This window comes from Miscanthus floridulus, chromosome 7 (genome assembly GCF_019320115.1).
Source record: "Miscanthus floridulus cultivar M001 chromosome 7, ASM1932011v1, whole genome shotgun sequence".
NCBI lineage: Eukaryota > Viridiplantae > Streptophyta > Magnoliopsida > Poales > Poaceae > Miscanthus > Miscanthus floridulus.
This window is the reverse complement of record NC_089586.1, coordinates 134,838,778-134,851,583: the sequence shown is the minus strand read 5'-3', so window position 1 is coordinate 134,851,583 and position 12,806 is coordinate 134,838,778. Positions and strand designations below refer to the sequence as shown.

At 43.1% G+C, this 12,806-nt stretch overlaps 1 pseudogene; it reads right to left on the bottom strand.

Moving 5' to 3' along the window:
* Positions 1-3,481: 3,481 nt before the first annotated feature.
* LOC136468108 (calcium-dependent lipid-binding protein-like) lies at positions 3,482-9,102 on the bottom strand (annotated as a pseudogene).
* Positions 9,103-12,806: the final 3,704 nt, after the last annotated feature.

Genomic DNA, 12,806 nt, shown 5'->3' with positions numbered 1-12,806 from the left:
CTCTGACGCTACAAGGGACATAGCGGTCAGTTTGCGCCAAAAGTTTGTTAGGACGGAAGGATGACAAAAAACTCCTGACTCACCTTGATGCCATCATACGAGGACGCTTTGGGGCTGGCTTGCCCGACCCCGGTAGGTCCTCGTCGGCACGTTGCCGCTTCACGCCTCCCTCGGCTCGGAGGGCTCGGACGAATCAGAACGGCCACCTCCCGCCAACTCTGGAGGCGCCACCGAGGGCTCGGACGGAGCGGACGACCTGTTTTTGCCGGCTCTGGGGCCGCCGTCGAAGGCCCGAACGAGGCGAACTATGTGTACTTGTACTGTATTGTTGAATGTGTGGACCGTGGTGAACTATTGAACTGTGCTGTGTGATTTGTGATTGTGGTGAATTGAGATTATGAACGTGTGATGAATAATTGAACGTTGTGATCTATTTATACTTTTGTCATTCTGTGTTAGCTGTTACATACTTATGTTAAATGTCATCATTTATACTTCTGGTGGGTATGCGGGTATGCCCGTGGGCAAAACATGCCCGCGGATAGCGGCGCGTGGGTGCATAGTGCTGCCCGTGGCGGGTGGCGGGCGCGAGTACAGATATATTGTCTCGGGTGCAGGTTTGTGATTTAACTCGCGCCCTGTTCGTTTGGCTTATAAGCCATACTTTTTTAGCCAACGAACGATATTTTTCTCTTACAGTAAATCAGCCAACGGTACTTTCAGCCATGGTTTCAACCCAGCTAATAGGGCATCGCTATTTATAAGTACTGTGACTTTGATAGCCTGACAACTCGTTTCCCTGTACGACCTTTGAGGGTAAGGATGGACTCAATGGTGGCGTCGGCCTGACAACTGTTAAACCGAGAAGGTAAATACTATTACTACCAATTACTATATTACTATAGCTTAGATAGATCAACAGTCATATGCCTTCACTGATAGCACAGAAAGGATATATGTACAGACTAGAGACTGAACAAACTGTCCCTCACTATACAAGCTGATGAAACTTTCTCCACAAAGTGGGGATTCCCAGTTCCTTACATGAGCTCGCTCAAAGGTAACATCATTTCCCCTAGCTAATCCGGTTTGCGGCTTCTCGGTCTCCCCACTGAAGATCGCATCGGACTCCCACCGCAACCAATATAATCGAGAAACTCAAGGGAATACGCCTTTTCTTGCTGGAAATTTCTCAAAAAAGAAGAGGAAGGGATTTTGCAAAGAAATCTACACAGATTTGCTTGACGCACGCGCGCTGCAGGTACAAGTTGGGGGCGGGGCGTTAGATGGAGGGAGGACCTTGCGGAAGCAAAGATGTGGCCGTCGGCATCGAGGAGATGCGCAGCGGATGGCTCTCCTCCTCGTAACCGCCGGCCGCCATTCTTCCCCTCGCCCACCTCCACCGTGAAGCGGCGCGGCGGCGCTGCCTGCCTGGCCTACGGCCACTCACTCACTGCCATGGCCATGAAGCGAGCTCCAGTCGCGAGGGCGACGGAGCCCAAACCCCAAAGGCCCAGTGGCTCAGCCTTGCATTTGGGTTTGGTTGGGGCCAGTATGGTTGTCGAAATTTTTGGTAAAACGACGCTGTAGCGTTTTTATTGTTATTTGGTAATTAATGTTTAATTATATTTTAATTAGGCTTAAAAGATTTGTCTCGTGGATTTCGTCTAAACTATGTAATTAGTTTTATTTTTTATTTATATTTAATGCTTCAGGTATGCGACTAAAGATTCGATGTGACGGAGAACCTTAAAAAAAATTTGGTGTTTTGGAAGGGAACTAAACAGGACCCTCGATTGGGCCACCACGCCGCAGCGCACCGCATGCGCAGCTCAGCGCACCACGAATGCAGCAGCAGCCAGACCACCAGGGGGTTGGGTGGGTTTTCCGCTTCCTCTCTTACCCTTCTTTTCTGATGGTAAGCTACGGCTCCTGCGCTCGGCAGAAGCTCGTTGTTAATGATACGTAAATCGTATTTCAGAAAAGATATGATAATTTATAGTTTATTTCGGGAGTGGTGTGTGCAAAGATCTTGGAAGAGGAAGCAAACACTTTGGTACTTTATTTATTATTAGTTCTAGCATTAATCCTCCAAACTGAAAATGTGCAGTGGTGTGGCATTTTTCCAAGCGTGAAATTTCAAAAAAAAAAAAACAAAACAAAAATAAGTATAGTAACAAGATGGCTAATACTACTAGTACTAGCAAGAGATTGAATGGACCTATGTTATGTATGGGAGGCAAAGTGACGCCCGCACCTTGACCTCATGCTCAGAGGGAAAGCTCGTCGTCGCCTGGATCTGCATGCATGCCTGAAAATGGAGCATGGGAGCTTAGCACCAGCACCCTCCTTTGTTTATACACACACATCACAAGGCCTGCATGGCCCACCATGGACAAGCCATGCCTATCACGTTAATAAAATAAATCAAATAAAAGTAAAAAAAAATGAACTATCTACTCCCTCTGTTATAGATGGTAAACCGTTTTTAGATAGCTTTTGTTACGTATCTAAATATATATTTTATATTTCTAGTTAAATGTTTGATGTTCGCAGGGAAAAAAAAAGAAATAAACGTCCGGTGGATCACTAAAACTCATATGTAACTTATACATTGATACTAGATCGACCATATAATGGCTTGTCCCATATGAATTTTAGAGGATTTTAGCATGAACTCCAATCACTTACTTCCGAGTGTGATTCTCTGTTACCATTTGAAATGGAACTGAATACGATGAGTATAGTATATACTCCTTCTATACTAAAAAATGAAGTCGTTTTGGACAAGGCTTGGATCAAACATTGAGAATATAAATCATGAATAACTTTTAAGTTATTGAGTTTGGAACTGTGAAAACCATATGTATAGATTTATCTTGAAAAATACTTTCACAAAAAATTACATATATCACTTTTTTGATAAATATCTTTATAAAAATAAGTAGTCAAAGTTATACTTTGGAGACCGTGTCTCTGTCCAAAACGACTTTATTTTTTTTAGTATGGAGGGAGTACTCTCTCTATTCTTTTTTCTTAAGGCGTCCGCAATGGTGCTAGCTAAGTAGATAGCCTACGTGGAGGTGAGAGACAAGAGCAAAGACTATTTTATATATTCTTATTTTTGTATATACTATTGGACACACATGTTCCTCTCTCAGTTTCTTAGACTACGTGAAATAGATCAGCTATTTGTTCGTATAAATAGTGTCGGTTGTAGTATAAATCCTAAAACACAAGCGTATATAAATCTGACAAATTTAGTAGTAAGAAAGTTAGAATAACTTATAATTTAGAACGAATGGAGTAATTTTTAAGTCACATCGATCTCCAATAAAAATCCTAGAAGTATACTAATTTTGAGACAAAAGGAGTACAATAGTACAGCAGTAGCACGCACATCACATGGCATATGTGGCAGCTTCCGATGAGTTGGATCAGCCCTGGGTACAGACGTACAGTTATTACAGGACAGGACCAATGCAAGCTAACATGGATGTTGGCTTTAACTCAAAACTAGTGTCCACGTAGGCAAAAGAGAAACGGGGTTAATAATCTCACAACCGAGACTTCTCCCAACGCAAGAAATAATAGGAGCTTGTAGCTTTTGTTAGATGAGGCGTTTGGTCCCTCTGCAAGCTACTCTCACAAGATATGAGACCACCAATCGATCCGATCTAGACACTGCACGCTTTATGTGGAGGCTGAAACTCCCAGCCATGGTGGAGCGTTGGGAAGGTCCTAACAGTACATTATTTTTTATGGCACGGCACTGCAGTCATGCCAGTGTCGTCGTCACCACTGGCCTCCATCCATCGACAATGCAATGCAATGGCACCGACAGGCACTCAGGCAGGCCGTCATAAGTGGCAGCTCCTCACAGCTCAGGTATTCGTCCTAGCTGCGGTGCCAGCGGGGAGCTCTGAAGAGAAATGCCGGTCCATGTTCAGTAATCGGAAGGGTGTGACGGCAAAAATGAATATACACTTGGCTCTCTTCACTTGCCGGAAGGAGGCCCTAAAAAAGAGAGAGAAAAAACTCTCTTGTTGTCACCCTTTACAACGAAGTAACCAGCTTCAGTCACAGCAGCCAACCAGGCAGTGTTAGGCTGGCCGGCAGATTCCTTTCCGCCCCAATGCAAATGCTACCTCTGCCTTCACTCACGGTCACGGATTGAAATAGCCTGAGCCACCGAGGTTGGATGACACCAGCACCATCACACTCGTTATGGCCGCCAGCCACACCAGAGCCGTATCTGCACAACCAGCCAACGTCAGAAAATCCAAGCAGATACTCTACCATGCTAAGCAAATCAAGCAGAAAAGCGCACACAACACAACATTAGCTTCACCTGTGGAGCTGTTTGACACGGTGGATGCCTCTGTATCAGCCACCGCTGCACTAGTGCTAGTAGAGGTGACGACTCTGTCAGTGCTTTCTGGCCCACTGCCCGCTTGCTCGCCTTCTCTCGACGAGCTTCCTGCTTCGGATGACACTATGCCTTGGAACTCCTCGCTTACCAGCAACGCGGCGAGGAGATCCATGAAAGTTTCTCTTTCTTTACCTACGAAATCACTACCCTTGCTCATGCCACCAACGTAGTCCAGCACATCCTCATCTGAGGCATAACCCACACCAAACTCACTTCTCACCGCCTCGTCTTCTTCGTCCTCGACATATGCCTTGTATGTCAGCCGAAGTAGAACTTCCCCAGCCTCTCGTTTCCCAAACAAACCCCATCCTCCATATAAAGTCACGATTTTGTCCGTAGGTACTGTATCTTTAAGTGACCCTAGCTCAACCTGACAAAAATACTATCAGAAACCCCAATCCCCAACTTAACAAAACATGTCCAAGATGACAGGGAAAACCAGACCCATTCACCTGTCTTCCATCTATGCATATTGGACACAGTCATATATCAAATATAAATGGGCATGCATTGCAAAAAGGAAACCTTCTGCACACACTCAAATTTACCTCTCCAGTGCCAATAGTGATGTCAGTTAGACCAATTGAATCCTTCACTTGAATGGTCAACTTCTGTTTGCGGGGATTTGCGACAAGCATATGGAAATCCTGTTTGATGTTGTATCTATAAGTATGATAGTGTGCATGAAATAAGTTTTCAGAAAACACACATGGGATCAGAGTGTTGAAACTTTACTTGATTCCAAATTGGTTCTCCCGGTAGTCCAATCACAGTTGTTTGACTGTTCTTCTTGCTCTTTATCACTTGATCACCAAGAATCATGACAACATAAGGATCCGTCTTACCTGCACGAGAAGTATAATGTCAAGTTCGACATGAAACTGGTCGCATATCAAAAGGAGTTGACTTTTCTTACTTCTGCTTTTTCCAGCTTATACAGATATTTTTATCGAACACCAAATACTATCGCATAATTTTGGCTGAACTAAGAGCAAGCATACTTCAGGGTAGTACCACTCAGCTATGTACTTCTTTCAGTCGAGATATTAACATTCAACCAATTCCTTAGCAAATATAGCTCAGCTAAAAAAAAAAAACTGTGCTACTTTCGACAGGATAAAACTAATCTTGCCAAGCCTAGAAAATATGGAAGTCATTTTACGTTGGCCCCAAATTTGTTAGGCCTACTGTATTCTACTTTTGGACTTCATTTACCAAAAGGAAATTTTTCATTTACAACATTTTCTTACTTAATACAACAATTGATGAACTGGATCTCGGCTCTTAACTACTCCGTCCAGTCACAAATAAATGACATTTTTGGGTTGTCTGAAGTCAGCCATTCCAGACTTTGGTTACAAAATATTTTTATATGTTGGGTTCAGATATTAAAAATGATATGAGTAGATTTGTATGAAAAAGTTCCATAATTGCATATTTTTGCAAATTGCAATATGTTTCAAATATATTATAACAAAAGTTAGCGGTCAAACTTGTGTCCTGGAAACAGTGTCGGTGTGGCCGAGACGTCATTTATTTGTGACTGGAGGGAGTAATAAGCAGATGCTAAATCTATCCATGAATCGTAGAATTCAATCAGCAAACAAAGACCTCTTACCAAATAAGACAAAGCTAAGCTTCCTGGCATCAACTAGTGTCACCGATAGCTCTCCAACAAAGTCCTTATTCCCCTCTTGGATCAGGTCACTTGCAACATTTTGAATTATATCACTTGCAACACTTCCTGAAACAGGTCCCATAGCTCTCCCCTGTTGAAAATCAAGGACAATCTTTTTGGGCCGCACAAAGAGACGTGGCAAATCTTCTGTCAGAAGTTCTGTGAGAAACCTGGTGATTGTAATTTATCAGGTCGTGGCTAGCTGTGAACAAGACCTTTCTATGTGAAATACAAGCATACAAAATTGTTCAATAAAGAGCTGTTCCAAAGAACGTTGCATTTAGGAACAACCGCGGACTTCCTGATACATCATACAAACAAAATACTGAAATATTATCTACATCACATGTACATCAGTTAACTACATTAAAGTTGTAGGCAGGCATGCAGTTTTATATGAACTAGATGTTTTAACCATAAATTCTTAGAGATATTTCAAGGAATCCGTGAGTCGTATTCACTAAAGGAACTAGGTGATATCCAATTAAGCAACCAAGCATGACCAGGAATAACCATGTTAGCTTAATAGCTTGTGTAAAATTTCACAAACTATAAGGTTAGGCCTGGTGCAAGTGGTAGAGTCTTACCGCCTGTGACTGGAAGGTCCCGGGTTCGAGTCGCGGTCTCCTCGCATTGCACAGGCGAGGGTAAGGCTTGCCACTAACACCCTTCCCCAGACCCCGCACAGAGCGGGAGCTCTCTGCACTGGGTACGCCCTTTTATAAGGCTAGCACATACTATAACGTTTAACTATCATCCGAAACTTAGACTAATGAGGATCAAAGATGGGAACAGGTGTAACAACAATAATCTTATCATTACAAAAAATAACCTAAATAGCCAATGTAATGAGAATAAATGCACCAACAGTAATTGCAAGTTGTAGGGAACATTCGATTACTAAGAATAAATTATTGTACAAGACAGACATGCTTACATAGACAGAACAGGAATCGCTGGTGGAGATAAGCACCATGTCCATGCAAAAGATGTGAGCATATTGTTAGCCAAGTATCAAATTTGTAACACATGATGCTGTAGAAATATAAGAGAAAAGAAAGAACAGAAAAGGTCCGCAGTCAGAAACAAACAATGAACAGCACCTACTAGCTACTACATACGAAACTGAATGTTGCCCAAAAAAGTCAATTTGAATTTGGGTGTTGGATTTGTGTCTCATCAACAAGCTGATTGTGTTCGAGAGTGGCTATTGAATTTGGAAAGTGATCTTTTTGGGGTAAAAGATTGCAGGTTTCTGACTTCTGCAAGGAGTCTACCAACATCCAAATTCCAAATACTAGAAAAATGGAGGATATTGACACTATTTTAATCTTAATATAAGAAGCACCTCTCATGTTACAATTCCATTCATTAGTTAAAAACTATGTGACCATAATGACATGTAAATAACAGTAATGGAACCTATGTGATATTTCCATGACCAATTGCTAACAAGTATATGGTTTTTTTACAAAAAACTGCCTATAAGCATGAAACATCCGATAGTATCCCAGAAATAGCTCCAGACCTACGTGCAGAACAAGTATATGATGGTTTACAAGGACACGTCTATAAATAACAGTCTACCAAAGCCACGCATCTTACGCAAGAAAATTAATAGTCCAAATTCCATAAGTACATTCACGCTAGAAGGCGCCAACCGTGCTCAGTCTCCAACATCAGGAGCGATGAAATTAGTTGCAACTGGAAATGTCAAAAGTTTGGAGAAGCAGGAGTGTACCCATAAGATTGAATAGCCAGAACAGTGAAAGCTCAAACTTAATCTTGGGGAGAGACACAAAAGCCCAAGATACAGCTCCCACCCACGGTTCTGTTGGTATGAGCCTCAGTTTAACCCACAACTCCCCATCGATATCAAAATCTCGAACCCAAACCGGCACGACGACAGGTACTTTGGTAAACTTCAAGGAGAGTGCCAATGCCATGCGTGCTCCACCGGCATAGCGAATGCCAATCTGGTACCTGGATGGAACACATAATTAATGGATTTGATGGGTGGAACCAATAGCTAGCTGATCCATTGGAGAGAAGAGAAGATAAGATACTACTACTGCTAGTAATAAACAGCATTACTGCTATACTAGGTGTAGGTGGTGGGGAAGGGGAACTGACTGCAGGTCGTTGGCCCGCCTTGAGGTGCAGGCGCTCGACGTTCCTGACGGAGAGGGGCTCCTCGCCGAGGTAGAACTGCCTGATCTCGACCCTGTTGACGTAATCGGGCTTCTGGAGGTTGTCGATGACGGGCTGGAGCAGGCCGACGATCCAGTTCTCGATGCCGGTGCGGTAGACCTTCCAGAGCTTGCCGAGCACCATGTTGACCCACTCGACGGACTCCTTGCGCTGCAGGTCCTTCTCCTCGAGGAAGAGGGAGAAGCTCGGGGTGGGCACCTGCGGCCAGGAGCCGTTGACCTTGAGCTCGCGCTCGGCGCGGCGGCGCTTGCGCAGCGTCCAGAGCTTGTCGAAGGCGGCGCCGACGAAGAAGAAGAGGGCGAAGAGGCCGACGACGGAGCGGCTGACGGGGGGCGCCGGGAGCGGGTGGATGACGCCGAGCTGGGTGCGGAGCTTGGAGACGAGCGGGTCCTCCCCTCCCCTGGTAGGTCCCAGCGGCCGTGACCGAGAAGGGCGCCGGGCGGCGGAGGAGGAGGCGGAGGGGGGTCTCGGGTGGGAGGCTGGTGGTGGGGACCGGCGCCGAGCGCTCGGGGGAAAGGCGACGGCTCTGGGGACTGGAAGGCGTCGGCATCGTCGGAGAGGGCGGAGGAGGGAGTAGGACGTGGAGGGGCTACTAGCTGCAGAGAGAGAGGGCGGCGGGATGCCGGCCGAGTGGGTCAGCATCGGGGTCCAAACCCCGACATCCGGCGAGGACGCCTGGGGTAGGGTGCGGTGCGGTGGTGGGCTCGCCGGAAAGGACTCCCACCCCCTCGAAGCAGCAGCGAATGCACCACCACCACCACCGCCCAGTACACCACACGGCCAGGGCCAGTACACCACACGCCACACCGGACCGGACGAGGCGCTGCTCCTCCACCAGTTCGGGCCGGGGTGGGGCCATGGGCCGTCACTTTTTTTGTTTGGATACTAATGGGCCCTCACTTTTTCCACCAGTTGGTTCGTTCTTTCTTTCTTATTGGGCTTGATTTTGTAAGTAGGTAGTATAAACAAAGGCCCAATCAAATCAACCCAGCTCTGCCATACATGATTTTCCAACCCTAGAGAAGATAGAATAATCCATTCTAAATAAAAAGGGTGAACAGCCATTTAGACGAACGGTAGGCAAGAGAGACAGCGACAAATCAACGTCAGCCTTTGGATGTGTTTGATCAGATGTAATGTAACCTGTGGGCCGGATGTGTAACACGTAATTTACAGATGCAAGGGTTCATGATGTTTGGGGGCTCGCATTGTGATTGGGTCGATCTTGATTTGACCAATTAATACTTTCTAGTTTATTAGATAGAAAAGACGAGATATAGATATAATAACTTTATTTTTTTTATATTATTCCAATTTGATCATTGCACACATGTAGTTCCTGGTGATCAATACTCGCAGCAGCATTTTAGGACGCCGAGCAAGGTGAAGCAAAATTGGTGTATCCCAACGAGACACATAGCTGGTGGCACTTGTCAAGGGTGCATCCTTCGAGCTTATTGCAATCCGCTGCAACATGTGAAAAGTAATGATCAAAGTCAACTCATGTTGACGCCATGTAAAATGACAAGAACAAAGTACTAGTTAAAGTACCTATAATTGCTTGTCCGTGTCCTTGAACGAAGTAGAGCGACAGGACCAATGCTATAATCGTAGTGACCACCACAAAAGAGAGGCATTGTTGCATCATTGGTTTTGACAAGAGCCATCAGATGAGAGACCTTGTTCTAAATCTAACGATACGATTTCTCTTATCTTATGGATGTGATGCTTCCTCTTTTCCAAGCTTAGAGCAAGTATAATAATAGGTTGTAAGCCGACTAAATGCTGAGATGAAGGAGAGAGGGGAGGAGAGAGAGGAGAAGCGGGCTGTAAGCTTACAGCCGGCTTGGACACAAGAACCAAGAAAGTCTGTGAGAGAGACAAGTGTGCCATGTATTAACTGTAAAGAGCTAACTACTATATGAGTGGGCTAAGAGAAGGCTGCAAGGAACCTTACAGCCAGCAAGCCGGCTGTATTATTAGCCTTGCTCTTATGTAAAGGTAGATGGATGAAGTAAATGTGGCTTATAATTAATTAGTCATGTCATGCTTCTCTCTCTATTCATGAGATATCTTTAATTGGCCGCTATTAATTTGATCCCTTACGACACAGCTTTATGTATTGGCAACTAATTAACTATTGTGTGATATTTGTGTGAATTAAGCCGACTATTAATATTCCCTCCATTTCATATTACTTACCATTGTAGCATTCAAAATTTTCTACACACATTCTAAAACAAGCCACCCTTCATCAATGTAGTCACGTGGCTTCTTTAATTTGAAAAGAAAAACATTATGATCTATAATAATAGTTGGAGCCTCCAAGTTAATTATCAGTAGACATGTAAGAAGAAAGCACCCCTAGAAAAAGATAAATCTTATAATTTCTCATTAATCAGAAACATCTCGCCTTTAATTTGGTGGACCAATCATCATTGGTGATTAGAGCCATTGGATCTATTTTGTTTTTAAAAAATTACCCGCCTTTGGCATTATGAAAAATACATAAAGTACCCCATGATTTTGCATTTAAATTACCCACATCTTCCACTGTGGAAGATAATTCAAATAACCCCTAAATTTGTGTCTAATTATCAACCTTTGCTATTATGAAAGATAATTCAAAATAACCACTCTAAATTTGCTTCTGAATTACCCACATCTTTTATTACTATAAAAGATATAATTCAAATTAACTCCATAAATTTATATCTGAATTACCCATCTCTACCATAATAAAAAATAATTTTAAACAACCCCTAATATTTTTTCTTATAAATTATTCACCTTTGTCATTATAAAAGATAATATAAAATAACCCTTAAATTTGCATTCAAATTACCCGTATATGCATTATAAAAGATAATATAAAGTAACACATTTTAATTTGAATCTAAATTATCCGTCTTAGCCATTATAAAAAAACAAGTTATCTCCCAAATATACATGTAAATACTAATATAAGTACTACAGAAAATATTCAATAGTTTATTGTCCTTCGTCTAGGTTATTCTCTAACAGTATTTTATCCTGAAATTATATTGCACGAACCTGGGTTTAATTCTCTCACATAGGCCACTACTCTTTATGGACGACAACACCCTTCGGCCGCACGTGCGTGCCCACGACGTCGTGAAGGACCGTGATCCTGGATAGGCTTGGACCGTCGGAGCATGTCCGCCCAATGTAAACCCTAATTCTGAACAAATCGTCTATTCTTTTTAGTGAAAATGTCCCACCTAACACCAAATCTGATATCAAAGGTATTTTCCCTGTGGTTGACCTCATCCCCAACACTATCCACCTGGGTCACCCCCTTCTGTTTAATCGCAAAGATAGATCCAAAGCTTATGAATTCATTCTTGACAAATTCAAGGCCAAGTTAACCACAATCAACGCTAACAAACTAAACCATGCGGGTAGATTTACTTATATCAACTTAGTCCTAGCTTCCATTCCAATTTACTGTTCTCTTCTCCAAAACCTTCCATTATCTGTCGTTTCTGGTGGGCTGGAGTGCAAGATGACAATCATATTTCCTCAATTGCTTTTCGCTCTTGGGAAGACATATGCCAGCCGAAGAGCAAAGGGTGTTTGGGAATTAGAGATCTCTACACCGTTAACAGAATTCTCATTCTTCAAGCAGTCTGGAATATTGCAAATTCAAAAAATCAGCACCTCACTTCTATCCTCATGGCAAAATACTTCCCTAATACTTCTTTCTGGAAAGCCACCAGCGGCAGCCCCAAATCCATTTTTTTGATCTTCCATTCTTTAGGTCAAAGAAGGTCTTAAAAAAAACTCTATGTTACAAATTCAGCGTGGCAACTCCTATATCTGGACCTCACCTTGGTGCAATGTCTAGGACAACATACATGACCATCTCAATTTGCCCGTGACTACCAAACATGCAGCATGTATATTCCTATCCAAATATCAATGGATCACTGTATCCCATCCAACTTCGCACTCTGAACCAAACACATCCTAAACATCTAAACCCCAGTCCATGAAGCCCGTTTTCGTCCCGACTAAAAGCTCTAGTTTGGTTTTGGTGAATTGATGAAACCCTAAGTGCTAACCTAATTTATTAAGTGGTCATGACATAGGTAGCACATTCCAAGTGGTAAAGCAAATGAAGATCATGACATGATGATGGTGATGCCATGGTGATGATCAAGTGCTTAGACTTGAAAAGAAGAAAGAGAAAAATAAAAGGCTCAAGGCAAAGGTATAAATGGTAGGAGCTATTTTTTTTTATGATCAAGACACTTAGAGAGTGTGATCACATTTAGGTTTGATAGTCATACTATTAAGAGGGGTGAAACTCGTATCGAAATGCGGTTATCAAAGTGCCACTAGATGCTCTAACTCATTGCATATGCATTTAGGATCTAGTGGAGTGCTAACACCCTTGAAAATATTTATGAGAATATGCTAACACATGTACACAAGGTGATACACTTGGTGGTTGGCACATTT